Raw genomic sequence first — 13,454 nt, 5'->3', positions numbered from 1 at the left:
TTCCATGGGAAGTGAGGTGCTTGAGGTGGGATTAAAGTTCAAGTCCACCAGCTCTTGGCTCAGCCCAGCACTCTCAACCCTGGTAACAAACCTGCAGTCCCAGCCCCAATGCCAGTCCAGGAGTGACTTCTCTGTGAAGCCCCAGCCTTCCCACATCCTTCCTTCTCCTCGCAGGGCAGTCCTGAATCCACACTACTGACCAGATGCACCAGTGGTGCTACTGAAGTACAGTTGATATACAATATTATATTGGCTTCAGGTGTAAGAACAGGCTTCTTTTTATTTCTTGTTAGGTCACCACCAAAAATGAAAATAGAAAATAGAAAGGCACCCAGGGGATACCCACAGAGGTCTACAGACCTGTCAAAGAAATGCAGGGCTGATTTCCCTACTCTAACTCAGAAATCGCCTGACTTGCAAAAATTAATCACCTGGCTCCAGTGTTGTCTTTAATGTTTCAAAACCTCAGGATCCTATGTTAATTTTTACCACAACCCTCTATCCTTCAGTGACCTCCTGGGGGGACATCAGGGATTGAGAACGGGGTTCAAATCTTACACCACCAGCAAGTTACTTAACATCTGTGCACCAACTAGTCTATTAAAAGAGTGAATGTATGCCATGCCCCCAGAATAGTACCTAGTCCATACTAAGCACTTTACATGTGTTACCACTTTATACAGATTACCCTTGCTGGCAACTCCATATCCCAGAGGTGTGAGACTCCCAGCTCTAAGGAATTTCAACCGGCTAGCTTCTCTCCAAAGCTTGGGCAAAGCAATCCACTCCAGACCTTTGTGTTCACTGCCCTGGGTGGATAAAAGTGATGGCATCTGGGGAGGGGAAAATGGGCAAGGTGCACCAGGCACTCAACATATATTACTTCTCTAATCCTGGCAACAGCCCTGGAGGTCAAGGGAAACAGAGATCAGGTCACTTGATGAAGTCCGCACACACACTTAAAGAGTGGTATTTCCCTGCCTCGGTACACAGTGGCAGAAGTGAAGTCAGGCCGGGCTTTTCTCTGGTCTAAGGCTAATCCTTGCAAAGCGCTGTGCAGTTCTAAGGGAGAAAAGAAAAGGAAGGCCAAGTTTCTTGGGTGCCACTGCACACCAGGAATTCTGCCCAAGGTCACACAGCAAGCAGGCACGGACTGAGGCTGACACTTTGAGCTGCCAGACTCGGAAGCATTGTTTCCTCCACACCACGCTGCCACTCACTGGGGCCCAGGGGACACTTACTGAAAAAGTGGGAACTTGAGCTGTGCTTTAAAACTGGGAAGGACTAGAATAGGTAAATCCACATAGACAGAATGTAACTGCTTAATGAATATAGGATTTCCTTTTGGGATAATGAAATGTTTGGGGAACTCGATAGAGATGATGGTTGCATGACATTATGAATACACTAAGTGCCACTGAATTGTACACTTTAAAATGGCTAATTCTTGTATATTTGTTAAATTTGTAATTTAACTATTGTACACTGTTTTAACTGTATTAAAAACACAAATGGTTTTCTGTTCTGTGAATTTCACCTCAATAAACAAATATTTTAAAGGGGAAGGTCTGCAACAGGTAGCTATTGGCCCAGAGCACATTCCAAGCCAAAGGCACAACTACACTAGGATTCCTCTAAGGGTGGGCAAGCCTGCTCCTGATGCACCCAGGCCCCACCCGAGTCACAGGAGAAAAGCCAGCCCATGCTCCTTCTCTTTCATATTTCTGATTCACTGAGGGGCGGGTCTGACTCATGCTAGGTGGTCCTGAACCTCTGCAAGGGTCAGGCTCCTAACAGGCCAACAGGCACACTCAAATAAGGAGAGTTCCAACTTTCCTGATAAGGGCTCTACCATGGAGTGAGTATAGATAAGCCATTCCCAACCGGAGTGACTGCCTCCCAGAGGACATTTGGCAATGTCTGGAGACATTTTGGTACTACTGGGAGGGTACTGTTGGCATCTAGTGGGTAGAGACCAGGGGTGCTGATAAACACCCTACAGTGTACAGGGTGGGCCCCCAACAAAGAAGTATCTAGCCCTAAAGGTCAACAGTGCCTCAATTGAGAAATTCTGCTCCAAAGTATGACTATCCCATTTCACAGATGATGAGACTGAGGCTCCAAGATGCTAATGCAAACCTCCACCTGTGCTCTGAATCCCATCTCCTCTCATTTGCTCAAGGACATACTCCAGTGACTGTCCCTCTCCTTCCCACATCATCAATTTTGTCTTCTCATGTAGCAATTCTTACAGCATACAAAGATGTTGTAATATCTCCCCCATATTTAATAAAAACCATGCCTTTGCCCACGTGCCTTCCTGCTGCAGCCCCATTTCTCTGCTCTGAGCTCTCTTCTTCCATCACAAGAGCAGCGAGGCCCTCCCTGAGAGCTACCACCACGGCTGCTGCTCCGGGCTCTGGCCCCAGGCCCTTTTGTTGCCATCTCCTTCACCCTGCACTGAATTAACTACACAGTGGCCATAACATCTGGAAGCACAGGTGCACACACAGTAAATGCTTTCCTGATACTATATAACAAACACATGATACACTCAATGATATTATTGGATCCCTTCAATGCACACTGCAATTCACCCTGCATCCCTATCAAGCCCCACATAGACCCGTGGGGCACTGCACTTCTTTCAAGCCCCGCATAGACACATGGTGTACTGCACTTCTATCAAGCCCCGCATAGACACACAGTGTGCCGTCTCAGAAGACGTGTTTCCAGTTTTCACTGAATAAACCTGCACCTTTAACATACCATAGAACAGGGGGTCAGCAAACTTTTCCTGTAAAAAGCCAAACAAGAAATATTTTAGGCTTTGCGGGTTATACAGTCACAACTACTTGACTCTGTTCTTGCATCTCGAAAGCAGCCACAGACAACACATTAATAAATGAGAGTAGCTTTTTACAAAAACAGGCTTGGGCTGGATTTACCCCACAGCCCATGGTTTGTCCACCCACTGCCCTAGCAGAATTAATCAGAGGAGGACTTTAAAAATTTAAATAGTGCCTATGTTTCCAGACTTCACAGCCACCCAGTAAGCAGTATGACAGTTACATGTCAAGGGTCCCCAGCAGGCTGCAGACCAGGCCACATCTTAATCATTTCCCATCTTCCCTGATTCTAGAACAACACCCTACATCAGAGCCTTGCAAGGGACTAGAAGTCATAGTCCCATCTGCAGGCATCTGGGAGGGTTGGTGCACTCAGCCCAGTGGTGAGTTTTGTGCTATTTTTGTTGCTTGATTTCCACCCCCCCCAAAAATCCACTGCCATTCCGAATAAAGAAATGGAAAGAAAGTGTAAGTGGAGGAGGAGAGGGGAAGAAAGGGTAGCCCAATACAGGCCAGAGGCATGTGCAAGACCAAGACCAGAGCCTTCCAACGCCCACAGTGTCAGGTGGAGAACAGCGGGGGGAGGGGAGGCAGAAAAGGGGTGAGGCAGAGCCTGTGGGAACCAAGGCGGATGCCCTTAGAGATGACCGTTGCGGAGGGCACCTCACAGCCTCACAGCTACAGCAGCACAGGGTTGCCCCGACTCCTGTTTTTCCCAAGAGAAGCTGAAAATTCAGATTTTCATGTAATTAGGTAACACCTAATGACACTCTTTGTAGAGCAGTGTTTCAGCCAGCTCTGCAAGAACCAAACACAACATGCCTCGGGGCCAGATCTGCTCCCCATGTTCCCTTCTGAGATATACACTAAACCTTCACATCCACCTGCAAGGCAGGTGCTGGCAGCCCTGTTGTAACAGATTAAGGAACTGAGACTGGGCAACACTGATCACTTGCCCAAGGAATGGCTCCGAGACAGACTCAACACTGTCCCAAAGCCCATGCCTTCCAATCTCCACAAGACCAGGCTAACCTCTTGAGCAGCTCAGCTTCTGCACAGAAAAACGGATCCCACTGCAAAGCACGACCAAAGACAAACCAACCTCCCAACGGCTGGCTCAGACGTCACCTTCTCTGAGTGGCCTTCCCACCCTCTAAATGGTGTTCCCACAGCCCTCCAGCCACACCATGGCCCTGACACAGTCCCTAAGACGGGAAGGACTGCAGGAACCATGAGCCGGCTCCTGGCATCTCCCCTGGGTTATGAGCCTTCTCAGGGAAGGAAACTGAGCACTAAAGCAACCCCGCTCCCAGAAGGAACTCAAGTCGTTGAACCAAGACCCCAGGGCTCATTGTGTGGTTCCCCAAGTGGCTGCCTTGAACAGAGAGAACCAGAACGCACCAGGACCGGGGGGCAGCTGGCGTGTGTAACACAGAGTGAAGCGGCAGTTCCGTCTGCTCCGGCATTAGCACACAAACAGATGAAATGGACGTCATTCTTCCCCAAAGTCAGGGTGCTGGCTCCCAGGACTGTGCGGAAAAGTGGCACAGCCGGCCACGAACAAAAGGACACACTGTCCACCACGGCACAATGGAGAGAGACAGGCTCTGCTTCAAGGCTCCAACCATTCAAGTGGCCCTGTGATGTCTAAGATCAAAGACTGAGTCGACAGCAGGTTCATAAATGGGCAAAGAATTTACTCTGGAGCAGGGGTCAGCGAACATTTCTTTAAAGAGCAAAATGTTAAATCTTTTAGGCTTTACAAGCCAGATGGCTTCTGTCACAGCTATTCAATTCTGCCACTGTAGAGCAAAAGCAGCCCTAAATAGTCAATGAATAGATGGGTCTGTGTTCCAATAAAACTTTATTCACAAAACAGGTGGCCAGCCCAGTTTGCCAATCCCTGCTTTAGAAAAACAAAAAACACTAAAAAGGCACTGTGCCAGCACTTTGAAGAGAGAATGTATCTCCCCCCATGGCTGAAGAAAATACAAATTATAAACTTACTACATTATATAACCATCAAATTCACCAAGAAACACTTAAAATGAAGTTGCCCAATGCTGGTAAAGCTACCGGGAGGCACGGATGTGCCACTGGACACCACACCTTGGCACAGTGAATTCTGGGAAGACACGTGGCAGTGAATAGCAAAATCTACAGAAATATCACAATACCTGCTTGACACCTCAGAAACTAAGCTAAGGAGGAGAAATGGTGGAACTGAGAAAAGTCCCAAATACCTATTTCACCAGTGCCTCTATCTTCCAGGTGCTGAGTAAGGGACTGTACATTCATCACTTGCTTTAATTTCCATCTTCTGATGAAGGAATTAAAAGTTTAAATAAGTTTAATGGGAACACAGCACATCCTTCCACCTACTTACGGCCTTCATGGCTTTTTTAGTACAGCAACAGTGCTGAGTAGTTGGGACGGAGACCAGATGGCCCACAAAGCAGAAACTATTTACTACCTGGCCCTTTACAGAAACCGAGTGCCAGTCCCACCCTAGAACACTATAAATTAATTTACATTTTTTTCCTACAATGAGGAAAGGTTAAATAACTGTGGTACGTCCACTTGGTGGAATGTCATTCAGTCTTTTTCACTAACTGTGATGAGTAGGAACATGGATGGGTGCTCGACTATAAGTGGAAACACTAGCTCAGAGTAGACTCATGCAGTTATATGAAACACATATGCTTTCAACAAGGACAGAAGGGGAACACCTAAAAGTCCAAATATTTAATGTGCTAAAGAGGCAATATTAATAGGTACATTCTGTGTTTTCACAATAGTCTTTAATGTCATTGTGGGTTCTTGGTTGTTTTTTTTTTCTATGATGGGGGAGGAAAGAGCAGATTACAAGATGTGCAGACTCAGGCAAGGAATAATGAGAAGTGAGCGCTCAAGGTTCCCTCCTTTTAGGGAGCCCAGGAGCACAGGCCCCACAGGGTGCTGCCTTGGACAGTCCTCACTCCCCTGGAGGCTTCAAACTTCTTCACCCCACACCCAAACCAGCTCCTCCACTGCCTTCCCACCTCAGTAAAAGGTAATTCTTACCCCTTCCAGCTGCTCGGGAGCAAAACCCAGAAGTCACTCTCCCCTCCCTCAGGTCTCTGCTCAGGTACCACCTTCTCTGTGAGGTCTTCCCTGACCACCCCACTCAAAATCACAACAGCCCTTCACCTTTAGTTCAGCCTCTACCCAGACAATAAGTAGGTCAGACATCCCCCTCGGGCTCTGGACTGGGCATGTGACCCAGACCTGGTCAACCAGAGTCACAGTGATGGGTTCCAGGATGGTGAGTCAGCCTGAGGACTTCTGAAGCCCGCTCTTCCCTCAGGCATTGCTACACTGCAGGATGTGACCAGGAGCCGGTAGGAACCACCTCGCCTCCATGGACGAGGCACCCTCATGAAGCCAAGAAAGGAAACAAGAGTTATGAGTGGGACAGAAAGGTAGTCCTGATGACTCTAGCACTCGAATACAACTGAGCCGAAAGACAGCCTTATCTCTAGGCTTTTCCACTACAAGACACTTTAAATTCCCATTGTGCTGAAATCAGCTTCTGCCACACGCAATTGGAAAGAATCTTGGCTAACACACCCATGACCCCGACAAGACATTCTTTGGTAGGTTTGTTTAATTCACTTCAACAGAGACCAACACTACAGACCTCTGCTAAGTGATAGAAGATGCACCAAACTGTCAGCCAATAAATGTCTGCTCACCGTTGAACCCTGAATCTCTGGCCAGACTCTGCTCCACTAGAGTCCTCATTCTTCCCGGAAGTATTTTAAACCACTACAACTTTGAAAGGCAGGGAAACTAAGAAGGACCAACACATGTTAATGCTCCTTCAGGGAAATCATCCTAAAGACGTTATTTTACACACTATCAATTGCAAGGAAGGAAAACTCCCTCGAACAAAACTGTTAACTGCATCATTATTTATAGTAAGAACAACAAATAGAAAAGAACAGAAGGGAGGAAAATAAGCTGTTTCTATGAGTAAAGTCAAACACTTTACAAATTCTGCTACATGCAAAAGGATGGACTAATGATGGATTATGAAATCCATAAAAGGGCTCAATATCATAGACACTGAGAAGTGACTAGTGGTTACCAAGAGGGAGTGGTTGGGGTGGGTGCAGGGGAGAGGGTGTGAGGGATAAAGGGGCACAATAATTCACAATCACAATGTAAGTTGGTCACAGGGATGGCTGTACCACATGGAGAATATAGTCAATGATTCTGTAACATCTTTCTACAGTGATAGTAACCACACTAGAGGTAGTAAGGATTTAATAACATGGGTAACTGTTGAACCACTGTGTTGTACATTTGTGACCAACGTAAGATTGTCTATCAATGATACTTCAATTTTTTAAAAAGTGGTCAATATGAAGTTTTATCCTGAAATGTTAAGGGTTAAAGTAAAATGAAAATGTATATGATAATGGTAAAAGTACTTAAACCTGTATCAGTGTTTCTTGACCTTTCTTTCATTACTTTCCCCTTAGGATCCTTTTAAGACATTTTTTTCTTAAAATTACCCCCTCCATGAAATTTTAATACCACAGATATATTGTACATCTGTTCATGCAGTACATGCATATCTGTGCTTTGTGCCTAACAGTAACATTTTTGTCTCCCTTGAGAACCAATTTTTGGCCCCAAGAGGGTGGTATCACCCCCACTGAGAATGCACGGCCTACGTATAGACAAGATGGTATCAGAATGGAAGGTGCTTTATCTGGAATTGTGCTCACATTGCCAGAATTTGGACAGTTCATAAAATTTTAGATTTTAGTTGTACATTTTAAGAGCTCTAAGAACTTGACACCCATTGGTTACCCAGGCGGAGCCACGCAACAGGGAAGCAGGAGAGTCAGTGTCAATGAGATTTAGTCCATTGCCACTTGCTTGCGCAGGAGGTGGTCAAATATTTGCAGACAGTGGAACACTTACTTTGTACAGTCGTCACAATAGATCAACCCAGTGCCTACATTAGGGGGAAAAAACTTGATATCATCACTTTCCCTGCTTTGAATGAAAACCACAAATATTCTTTTTTCCATTCACTCGTTGCAACCAATTCTTTATGCCAACTACAGACCACTGCTGGAGATGACCCAGTCAATGCCAAAGAGAAAAGCATGACCTTCAACATTCCAGAAAAATAAGAAAAAAATTGCCAAAATGTACATAAACATCAAGCAAGAAACAGCAGCAAATTACCCACAGAGCCCCAAACTCTGGTGTATCAGACCCTTAGAGCTTGTCTTTTCCACAAATTCTCTGACTTCTCAGGGCCTGGTTTCCCCATCCTTGAAATGGGGATTTCAGAGTCTTTCCAACTTAAGAAGGATTCTTGACAGGATAATTACTAATGGAAGGAGCATTGAGGACCTTACAAAAGACAGTGTTAAGAATCACAATGACTTTCTGGCCTTACAAGGTCTACTTTTCCAGTAAGAGCAAAATCATTATCTGAAAATCAGAATTCCTTATCTTGCAGCACTGGTAATCAAGGATTCCCACCTACTGAATTCTTTAAGAAAATGAAAATAAATCTTGACCACTACCCCCCTAATACAGCCACCACATGTGGCAAGTGTGCTTGCGACCGCCAATTTGTTTACATCTACATATTTACATGAATTTATAAACATTGTTTCATATGCATGTTTTACTGTGCATCAAGATATACACATTTTAGGTATAATTCTGCACCCCAATATTTTTTCAGAGAATGTTACTGTTTGTGATATAGCCATGGTGATGTTTATAAATGCCTTTTATTCCCTTTAACATCTTTGAGGTTTTCTGTCATGTGACCCTGCCACATATATTTATCCACTCCTCTTCTTTTGACGGTCATCTTAGTTGTTTCTGGCCTCATGATACCCATTTGTCCTGTGTATGAACTACCTAGCCGTTCCACTTCCTGGTTATTTGCACTTAATGTATTCGGCCTTTAACCCATCTAACTTCTGACGCTGCTCAAACATTTTCAACTAAATATATAGCAGACTCTAACTTCCAATGTATAGGATATACAAGAAACTGAGAAACACGTCAAACCTCCCCAAAAGGATGCAGTCAGCAAAATCCCACAAGAAACCTTACAGGATAAACAGCTTCCTTCAACAAAAAATCCAAGAGGGAAAAAAGAGATGAAAGGAGGCATATAGTTTAAAAAAAGAACACCATCAAGAGAGTGAGAAAACAGAATGGAAGAAAATTTTTGTAAATAATTTATCTGATAAGAGACTTGTATCCAGAAATTATACACAATTCCTATAGTTCAACAATAAGAACAACTCAAAAAAGGGACAAAGGATCTGAGTAGACATTTCTCCAAAGAAAACATACAGATGGCCAACAAGCATATAGAAAGATGCTCAACATCATTAATCATTAGAGAAATGCAAACCAAAGCCTCAAAGAGATACTACTTCGCACTCACTAGAATAGCTATTACCAAAATGACTGTTGACAAGGATGTGAATAAACCAGAACCTTCGTACAGGGCTGGGAGGAATGGAACATGGAGCAGCCTCCTTGGAAAACAGTCTAACAGTTCCTGAAATGGACCCAGCAATTCTACCCCACAGGTATCTACGTAAGAAAAATGAAAACGTGCACATGAATGTTCACAGCAGCATTATTCACAGTGGCCAAAAGGTGGAAACAAGTCAACTGTTCATCAGCTGAAGAATGCATAAACAAAATATTTAATATCCATACAACAAAACAGCATTCAGCCACAAAAAGGACCGAAGAAAGATCCAGGCCAAATGATGAGCCCTGGAAACTTGATACTTAGTAAAAGAGCCAGACACAAAAGGCCGCATATTGTATGATTAACTTATATGAAATATCCAGAGTAGCCAAATCCATACTGAGAGAAAGTAAAATTGTGGTTGCCTGTGGCTGAGGGGAGGGAGAATGAGGAATGGGTACAAATGGGTACGAGTTTCTTTTTGGAGTGATGAAAATGTTCTAAAATTGATTATGGTAATGTTTGCACAACTCTGAATAAACTAAACACTAAAACAATAACAAACTAAAAAACACAAAGAGATCTAAAAAACTTCAAAGACAAGCCAATCTGTATTGCTTAAACCTTATTTAGGTCCTAAGACTTAAAAATATACTATAAAATTATAAGGCAATGGAAATGTGAACAATATGATGATATTAATGAATTATTACTAATTTCTTATAGGTATGATATTGGAAATGAGTCACATTTTTGAAATGGTGTCCCTAGACTTTTTAGATACTTATCAAAATATTTACAGATGAAATGTTACAGTGTTTTGAGATTTGCTTCAAAGTAAACTGGAGAGAAGGGCAATAGGTAGACAGGTAGACAGGTGAAGTGGTCATGAGTTGGTAATTGTTCACTAGACTATTCTCTCCACTTTGGTGATTTTCAAATTTTTCTATTAAAAAAGGACAAAAGAGAGGAGATATTTTCATGCCACAGTACTTTACTATGTGCCAACTATCAATCCCACAGGTAGGAAAAACCCATTTCAACTGTATTTTCAAGAAACGAGGGGGAGTTATAAGTACAAACTGGTCAAAAGGTACAAATTGCACATTCAAGATAAATAAGTACTAGAAATATAATGAACAAAATGACGCCTATTGCTAACACTGCAGTATGATATACAAGAAAGCTGCTAAGAGAGTAAAACCTGAGTTCTCAACACAAGGAGAAAATCTTCCTTTATTCTTCTATCATTTCTTTGTATTGTATGTATGTGAGAAGATAGATGTTAGCTAAATCCATTGTGGTAATCATTTCACAACAAATTAATTCAAGTTATCATGCCGTTTGCCTTAAACTTATGATGTATGTCAATTATTTCTCAATTAAACAGGAAAAAAGAGAAAATGATTGAAAATACCTAGGACATCCCCCCTTCCATCCTCAGCCACTTCTTCTACCTTAATTAGAATCTTTCCAAAAGAAGGCTTTCATCCTTAAAGCCTTTCCTGAAATAGCCATTTGTTGATTTCCTTTTGTAATCTGTTTGGCCTTAGACCTAATGATATTTTTACATTAAATTTTAAAACATTTTTATCTTTGATTGAAAATTACTCCTTGAAAAATACATTGATCAGTTTCCCTTGGCTTGTCAATTTCACTTGTTCCTGATAAGAAGGCAGAAGAGAGAATGGCCTAGCACTGTGAACTTGAGACTCCCTGTCATATTAAAAGGAAGAGATTTTCAGGGAGTGCCTAGCTTCAGCCCTTGTCCCAGAGCTAAGCTAGAAAACCATCCCACCTGAACCCCACATGGGTCCTTATTGAAACAAAAACAACTCCAAGTTCCTGACTACAAACCATGTGAAAGGCACAGTACCAATCACTTTACCTGTAGTTATTCAGTCACTGCAACAAGCCTAGGTGACAGGTACTATTATTTATCCCCATTTTGCTGAGACTTCCAGAAAGTTACTTTCAAGTCAAGTAACTTGCTCTAAATCCACAGTTTTATGGGTCACAGGCAGGATGTGAACTCAGGTTGTCTGGCTCCAGGGCCTGCACTTAAACCAAGCTGTATGAGCTCTCGGGTGGTTAACCAAATTATCACATTTTTGTGGTATCAATAATGTTCAAGGACCAAAACCTTTAATTAGGCAAAAAATCATTCACTCTGGCAACAGAAGCTGGACTACCTCTCTGGAAACCCCCTTGGCAGCTCCCCCATTAGGACCATTAATTTGACAAATCTTGTTCTTGACTAGCAAAACAAAAGGCACACAACTTGTAAAAAATGATCCAGAGATAACCAGAAAGTGAAAAATGAAGAGAGACAGATCCCTCTGACCTCCAGAAACTCCTGGCTTAAAGGCTAGGGCCAAGGGGGCTGGACACAAGGACTCTTCAGAGGCGATTCCACAGAGAGGGGAAAACAGATGGTGAGGGTAGGTGAGTCCTCCTAAGTAAATCCAGATCCCAGTTGGGCAACCCGAGAGGCTTCCCTGAGTCACTCCCACCTCCACATGCAACACCCAGGAATGACTTAGCACCACACCACGGAGATCTCTTCAGAGGAAAGGACTGAGAATACCATCAAGTTCAGGGACTAAACTTCAAATACACTGAGGACAAGCTGTCCACATGCACTTCCCTGTCCCTCCCAACCTCCCCACCAAAACTTCATTCCTCACTGATGGGAGGGAGAGGGGCGGACTGGGAAAACCAAAGGATGGTCCCCAGATGGGCTCAGCATTGGACAAGAAGGGAAGGTTTGCAGGCATGGACAAGGGAGACCTCAAATAAGCTAGGAAAAGAACTAGAAGGGGCTGGAGAATGAAAAATAACCAAAACGTAAGAAGCAAGGACCAGAAAGGGAAACTCAGGCTGACTGGGAACAACTGGTGACAGGAACAGTAAAGTGCTGGGGGACAGGATACAAGAGAATAGAAGGGACAGGGGAGACAAAGAGGCTGGAGAACTCAGAGACCTCTGGGGACTGAGAGCTAGGAGGTCACGGGGCTCAGGGATCAGCAGGCTAAGTCTCCAGAGATGACACTCTGCCTGTGTGGAGACTGGAGTTAATGGGTACAAGAGGCCTTGGTGGTGGGAATGACTGGGGAGCAGGGGGGGCGGCCAGAACTGGGTCTCAGTAGTTTTAGGAGTTAAGAGGGACTGAGACACTGGAGGTCTGCGGACTGGGAGTCTGGTAACGGGGCAGAGAGGTAGGAGCATTGGCAGAGGCAGGAAAACGGGGGGCAGATGTCTAGGAGCTGGTTGTAAGTGATGGACAAGAGTCAGGGACTAGAGCGTGGACGCCTGAGAACTGCGGGTGTCCGGGGCCAGGAACTGGGCGTGCCTGGCATCAGGGAACCGGGAGCTTTGCAACGGGGGTCTGCGGAGAGCGGGACGCGGGGACCCCGGAGCCGGACCGCGCGGCTGGAGCGGCCGAGCCGAGGCGCCCGGGGCGGGTCACAGCGGCGCCGCCGCCACTCACCGCTCATGGTGCCGCTCCCCGGGCCGGTGCCTGCTCCGCGCGCCGCCACTGCCGCCACTGCCGCCGCGGAGCTCCTGACAGTCCGGGAGACAGCGCGCCTTGCCCCGCCGGCAGCCCCGTCCCGGAAGTGGAGCGCCGCCGCCGCGGCTCCGCCCCCTGACCCAGAACGTAAATGCGGACGCCGTAGAGGCCCCGGGGCTGCGGTTCTTGGCGTTCAGCGAAGCCGCGGGGCTCTGGCTCGTGGGCCCACCTGTGGGAGAGCCCCCGGAGCGTCAGGAGGCGGCCGGCCAAACAGGACGCCTCCCCGCCGGGTGGGCTCCCACAGCCGTCGGAGACCGTGAGCCAGGCCTCGAGGAATGGGACCACATCGCTCCAGAACGCCGGATTCCGAGAAGGGAAATCGAGTCGTGGGCCAGAACGTCGGGACAAGGAGGCGGGCAGCCCCGGAGGGCGACTCGAAGGAGACGACTTTTGAGCTGAGATCTGGATGAGAAGGAGACGGCCCGGGAAGATCCGCAGGAAAGGGGTTCCAGAAGGAGCAGCAGGTGCAAAGACCCTGCCAGGAGGGGGTGACTGGAGAGAGCGTGAGCGAGTAAAGGGTGGC

The 13,454-nt window shown here is 45.6% G+C and overlaps 1 pseudogene; it reads right to left on the bottom strand.

The window, feature by feature from the left end:
* Nucleotides 1-13,049, bottom strand: part of LOC130685049 (sorting nexin-29-like) — a 116,380-nt pseudogene extending 103,331 nt beyond the window's left edge.
* Nucleotides 13,050-13,454: the final 405 nt, after the last annotated feature.

The sequence above is a fragment of the Manis pentadactyla genome, chromosome 10 (genome assembly GCF_030020395.1).
Source record: "Manis pentadactyla isolate mManPen7 chromosome 10, mManPen7.hap1, whole genome shotgun sequence".
Taxonomy (NCBI): Eukaryota; Metazoa; Chordata; class Mammalia; order Pholidota; family Manidae; genus Manis; species Manis pentadactyla.
This window is presented reverse-complemented; position numbering and strand designations above follow the sequence as displayed.